Genomic DNA, 7192 nt, shown 5'->3' with positions numbered 1-7192 from the left:
TATCTTTATCCTCAGGAATGTAGGATGCACTCCAATTGGGCAGTCTGTTTTACCTTGCATTTGTTTAGGATAGTTACTATTCTCCAGGTAAAAGAGAGAGAAAAAGAGAGAGAGAGTTGGTAACTACCAGCTCAAATCCAATAAATGGAAACTTGAAATGTAGCAAAACAGTTAAAACTGTTAAAAACAGTTGCAACAGCAATCTTGACAATGCCCTTAATAACCAAGGGCATCAGCTGATCATTTCATAAACAGAGCCCTAAGTTTCTTCCTGAAACCTGACCCTATCTATCCTCTATTTTTCCTGATACCATTCAAAAGGGGAATGAGGAAATCCTCTCTTTTGTCAGATTAACACAAATGGGAATTCCTAGCTCTCTGGGAGAATCCAATTCTATGGTATTTCATCAAAAAATACCAGTAAAGGAGAAATGCTAAACCTCAGAGGAGATCAGGTACATTTTCTGGTTTCTAATCTCTCCTTCTAGCAACTCAGATTTTTCACAATCATGTCTGCGAGTGTAATGTCTTAAAGAGTCACAAGGCAAGTGGCACTTCCACAGAGCACTCACCACTCCCCTATTTCCCTAACCTATTTCTAAGCTGAAATATTTGACAAATTCATGCTTCCACAAAAGTAAAGCCTCGATTCTTGGAAAACTTAACCAGACACAAGACAGTAAGTAGTACGTAGTACCACCTGATGGTTTATTGTTTCTCTCTGTAATGCATCAGGCAAATAACTGTTCCTAATAAAAGCCCAGGAGCAGTTTGCTGGGAACATCGTTCTTTATTGTTCACAGAAAAGCCTTCAATAGGACTGAAACAGAATATAGCAGCTTCTCCAGCCTCCCTTACAAGAGCTCATTGAGTACGACCTAACCTGACACCGGCAGGACACAATTTTGCAACCTGTAGGTGAGATTTAAAGGTGTATTTTTCAACTCTTTTGGGAAGGGAAGAGAAGGAAGCACCACAGGTTTTCCAGTGGTTCTCCAGAGACATCAGAAACTTTTTGTAGAAAGACTATATGCAGAATAATGCATGCACATTCTATTTTTGTTTTTAAAGTCATCTTTTTACAGACTCCCAGTCACCTGCAGACGACAGGTTGAAAATTGCCAGTTTAGAGAACATTCTGCTATGAAAGATTGTTTACTTATTTTTCTCCCTTTCCAAAACTATTCATCCCAAACCCAATACTTTGCTAGGCAATGGACCACAGAATCTACTTTATCTCTTTATCTAATTTGGTCTGTCTGCAAAGAGATTAGAATCACCGTGTGGTCATCCAGGGTAATGGAGAACCTAGATACAGCAAAACATAGATAAAGCAAGATGTGCCACTCACACTGCCTGACGTACAGTGGGAGCGTAGAGGAGAAAGCAAGCTCAGCGACCACACTGACCCCTGAGAACAGATACACCACCATGCCCACCAGAGTGGCAAGTAAACCAGCATTATGCTAAGTAGGACATGGCTCTTCGGAGAGAGAGCAGGCTTCCCTATAACCTGAACATGGTTCACCAGACACCTGGTTAACGGAAAAGTGGCTATTATCTTGGTAAGCTACACAGCAAATGCCAGGATGCTGCCTTTTATATACTACCTAATCAAAGGCTTAGGTAACATCATGAACATTTTAAGGAAGCAGTAGAAATATCACTGCTTTCTTGGACACTGCTGTTAGCCAACCTAAAAGAATTCAAAGAATTCAAATTCTGGTTACTCGGATGTTTAAGTTTCTTGAGCGATGTTTGTGGTTTGGAATTCTTTTTTTTTTTTTTTTAAGACAGATTTTCTTGAAACAAACCTCCTCCAACAGACACAAACAATAAGCTTGGGATCAGATGACAAATCTGTTGATGCAAATTCTGGAGAAAAGTCAAAACAAATCTATTTAAAAATCTGTATTAAAATAGATTTTGTTTATGTGTGTGAAGACAGTCTCTTTTCTCTTGCTTCCTTGCTTGACCATTTTTAAACAGTTGACTAGTTTAGCTATGCTACCTTTCAGTGTAATCTGTACTTGCCTTAGCTGGCGGAGAGGCAGCATCACCACTTGATGTATCAGGAAAGCATGGGGGCTTAGACTACGATTTCTGTCAAGGAGTAACAACATGGTCACTACATCCAAATCCAGGTATTTGAAAATCTGCTGTTCTGAGTTTTCAGCCAGAAGTCCTGACTCTTACCAAAAATCATCCAACTACTATAAAATACAGTAGCTGATAAATCTCTTCTTTGATTTAAAGCTTTTTAAGAAGTCCTTCTTAAAGACTTCTGGGATCTAAACCCTATTTGTTGTAATTCCCACTCATGCAGCTTCATTACGTAATCTGTTTCTGCATACAGAAAGTAAATGATTAAAAAAAAAAAAAAAAAAAAAAAAAAAAAAAAAAAAAAAAAAAAAGCAGCATGAGTGCAACAGCAGAAAACATTGCCAACCTAGCTCTTTCATTCATTTAGTAACTTAGTAACTGTTCTGGGCATATTAACATGCACTTTACTAACAATTTTGCAATCTGCAGAATAATGTGATTTTTATGAAGTGATGATATAGAAGCAAATGGCAGCTAAAATAACAAGAACATAATGATTCATTTTATGTCATCCTCTGCAAAGAATTTGCCTCATACAGTATCTGAATTGCCAAAAAAACCCACCATTTTTATTTTTCTACAGCTTCTCCATAATATGCAGGAGATAAAAGCTCACTGCATTGTCCTTCTTAGGGACAACAGTACCCTGTGAGAGCAAGTGTCTGTCACACTACAGGTCACACTGCTATTGTTCTTGTGAGCAGATTAAAGACATTGCAGGCTGCAACATCCTAAAGCTGGAAAGCACAAAGTGAACAAGAAGGTGTAACAGACATTCTTGCTTTTGATTTATGATTCATGATCACAATGGAGATACTCAGAGGCTCTGGTACAGCAAGATTATTGGCAGACTAATCAGCATTTTTATCAGAAGCCTAGACAAATTCCCAAATAAGCCTGGGACAACAAAATAGCTTGCAACAAAAGAGAAAGTAACTACTACAAAAACAAAAAAAAACAACTGAAGTATTTGTACACAAGTGTAAAAACAGAAGAAAGCTAGAAGAAAACAGAATATAAAAGTTATATGAAAGATTAAGAAAGGGTTACACAAGACATAACAAGGCACATGTGTGCAGTTAAAGCAAATATCCAAAAAAAAGAGAGTAGCTACAGAAAGCATTAGAATGGGCAAAACAAAATAATAAAAAGGGCAAGTAGAAATAAATAAAAACATTCTTCCTCCCTTTGTATTCCATCTGTTTAGCTTGCCAAGTTTTTAAGCACAGTGCTACCTTCTTCTAACACACACAGCACTAAAACTTTCAGACACTACAGAAATAAATAAATACTTCAAGAGAATCGCAGTGCAGTCTGTGGCAGATGGCGCAGTATCAGAACAAAGAAGGCACTGAAAGGCTAATATATTTAAGGTACCTTACATATTGGGTTTGGTCATGGAGAGGTGGTTTTGTTCTGACTCTCTTTGAAAAAAAAAAGTATAATCTACATCCACGAGTAGTCTCTGCATCAGGCAACAGAAGACCTCCCTCTTAGATGCTTAAACCTCTGTATGTTTTCCTGAGTCAATCTAATATGACCATAGGGAAAATCTATGATCCTTAAAAGAGGGGCCAGGAATGACATTAAATGGCATACTTTACTGTTAACTTTGAAAGCTGCTATTTGAATCCTGTATAGCTTTTATCCTAAGATCAGGTTTCAGTACAAGTGGTTTAGTGACTATTAGTGAATGGAGGTGGGTAACTTCTTTATTTACTTGCCTTTAAACCTCAAAATATTAACAAGTCCCTTAAATTAATAAGGTCCCTCATATTTTAAAACAGTTTCTCATCTGCATGAGCCAAATCTAAGTAACATCTTCCAAGCAGAGAGCATGTTTGTCATTTTTAAAAGTCTACTCTAGGCTACATTAAAATAAATAGGGATGGGAGAGTTGCTTTTAAAAATTAAGGAAAAAAATAAATCTATTTTGCTCCTTTGTACTTCTTGATTTTGCATCATTTACATTCTAAATTACAGACATTTTGTGCATTTCTTGCCTGAGCAAGAGCCACTCATCAAGAGATGTATTAAAACGTCCTACTGTGATTAAATAATGCGAATGACCTGTCTTAAAAAGAGATAGGCAGCAAACTCAAAGTTACATCTGACACTTCATCTTCAACCCATTTTAAAGAGGAGGGGGGAGTTAAAAGCTACAAAGACTTTTTTTTCTATGAAACTGATTTGAGAGGGAAGCAGTACACTGTCTACAAGTTATGCCATCGCACTGTGACTCAAACAACTCGCCATCAGCCTGGACAGACAAGAGAACACACAGGATAACCCTGCATGCTGTAAGCAGTGATAACCCCAGTTCAGTAGCCGACACTGCTCCCAAGGAGCCACAGAGTCAGCACCAGGCTCGGGGAGCATGCTCCCTTTGGCTTTGATGCGTTCTGAACCAGACACTTCGAGGAGTAAGTGAAGACAAGCACAGTAATATTCCTGATATTCCCGATCCTTGGATTATTACAGACTTCAAGGCATTTCTAGATGTGCACGTACTGATTCCACTGGACTATTCTGTTTGTCCTCCTGCTCTCCTTACAGCTTCAGAGTACACATTCCCCATTCCCTTCCTCAGGCAAGGCAAAGCAACAATCAGGGATCGTATCACATTACGGCTTCAGCATGGCTCCGTTTTAGCAGCTGATGAAGTGATTTCAGGTGAATTATAAATCTCCCTCAGCTGAAAAACATTGTCATAATCTGTCCCTTCAGTAATCTCTCAAACTAGTGTATTTCAATGCTGCTGAAAGGTATTTCTAAAAACTGCTAAATTTCATCTTTTCTCAGAGAAGCAAAAACCAACAAATAAAAAAATATGAGGAGACAAGATTGTCCTAAAGCCTGCTCCCTTGAATAATCTAAGAGAGATTCTGAAAATTAGCTGGAGCTCTCCAACACCACCAAATCATCCCTGGAGCAAGTGAACCACAGATTTGGAAAGGAGTGATGACCAATGAGCTTGTGCTCAATGAGTATCAAAAAGGTCCAATAATTTGCCTATTACACCAGTGCCAAAGCAGAAAAAGATGCTCATTTACCAAAAGCATTTAAGCTATTGGGGTCCCTATCTTAACAGTAAGATTGCTTAGACATTTCTACTAGAGCAGATGTTTAACAAAGAAACTATTCTCCCCAGTGGAAAGCCAATACGTTTTCCTGACACTCCTCACAGCCAGAAGACAAAAGAATTGAGTAAACCACGAGATACTGTCTTGATCTGTAACAGCCTCATTAAGTGAAAATGCCGCCCTAACAGTCAGTGGACCATGAAAAAATGCCCAAAAGTGTGCTCAGCTTCCTACTTAAGTGGAAGCCAGATCTACTAGTCTTCATGTGCCTCTGCTCTTTTTCTTCTGTACGAGTTCCTCATCCAGAAAGCAAGATTACAGACACGTTGCTGACATCATGCAACTGCACTGCACTGGCAGCAATGGATCCCTGAAAACATTTCTGTAGGCATGAATAAGGAGGCATGGGCCTGAAATCAAGGGTATCTACAGCTCTTAAATTGCTGGCCAAAGGAACTTGATCACTGCTGGGTACACTCAATGCTGAATGGTGTCCCTCTAGCAGGTCCAAGAATGATGATGTGATGCCACTGAAACCCGCAGAATTCAGTGTACCAGGTAACCAGACAGTGCCATTCTGGACCATAAACAACTACCACAAAAGGAAAGAACACAGACTTACTTCCACGGACAATTAAGTGAGCAGGCTTGAACCAAGATTAGTGGTGCAAGAGATGACTAGCAACCAAAGCTGTTGACACAATTTGCTCTTTTTTTTTTTTTTTTTTTTCCCAGCAGGCATTCATGTGAACCCTTCACACCAAGGTTATATTAAGCAAAGTCAGAGGTCCGTCAAGGTTCTTTGTAAAGATCTTGTGGAGATCTTAGAAATGCCAGATTGCATGTAAAGGGAGAAAAGATATATTTTATTATCTCAGGCTTTTTAAAGATCCCACTTTGGACTCAGATGTTTGAAATCTAGTGTATTGGCTGTGCTGAAGCTGGGTTCTTGGTGTCTTAAGTCCATCGACCATTCAGCAAAAGGTTTGTAACGTTGATATCCCATTCCAACAACTATGAGATACAAAGGAGTACTGAGCTGAGAAATTACTTGGTGTATGACCCTTCCCAGAGGAAAACAGTATTAAGCATGAGAATCAGTCAAAGAATTCAGCTACCACAGGTGACAATCTTATCTTCAGGAACGCCATCTTTTCCAATGAGAAATGTTTATATAGCTGAGGAGTAAGTCAACAAGAGACAGATACATGGTAAAGGCTATCTGAAGACTGATGATAAAACAGCAGCAGACAATAAAGCATTATCAAGATCTGTGTTATTTCTCTACATGAGGATTTTTTTTAGCAAGGTGTCTCATCTCCCACACAGATTATGATTACACCTTCCATATAAAAGCGAAAAAAAAAAAAAAGAGGAAAGTCTCAGCAGCTACAGTGTAAATGCAGTTTAAACGTACTTTCACTTGAAGAACCTGGCTGGATCGAAATATCAGACATGATATATAGGATCCTGTATTACACTCAAAATAGACATACTTAGCTAATGACCATAAAACCACTCACTTACAGTTGAAGAGATTAAATATGAAAAACTACAACTCTTACTTGAAAATATGCATTGAGTAACCAGTGGGACTATGACCAAAAAGACTGGAAGAAAAAAAGTCCATCTATAAAGCAGAGAAGGCAAAAGTTCAAAAGGCCTTTCTTCCTTTCTACTTTAAGAGTAGAGATCTATAACATAAGAAAGACACAGAGAACAGGGCAAAACTACAAGGAATGAGAGTCCAGCAGCTAAGGAAGACAGGCCAAATAGAGACCAACTGTAGGACACTGAAAGCAGGAAATAGGTAACCTTTGAAACAAATTTGCCCCTAGAAATGGTAGACAGAGATGAGCAGTCATATTTTGCAAGGCAGCTATGTCCAGAGTTAAGCATGACCTCATGCCACATGATCTAATTACAGCCAAGTAGCTGCTCGGACTCTCTCCCTCTCTCCTTGCATCCATCTTCCCCGCTTAGACTAGGGCTCCATTTGTACCAGT

The sequence above is a fragment of the Rhea pennata genome, chromosome 7 (genome assembly GCF_028389875.1).
Source record: "Rhea pennata isolate bPtePen1 chromosome 7, bPtePen1.pri, whole genome shotgun sequence".
Lineage (NCBI taxonomy): Eukaryota > Metazoa > Chordata > Aves > Rheiformes > Rheidae > Rhea > Rhea pennata.
Note: the sequence above shows the minus strand (reverse complement) of the source record.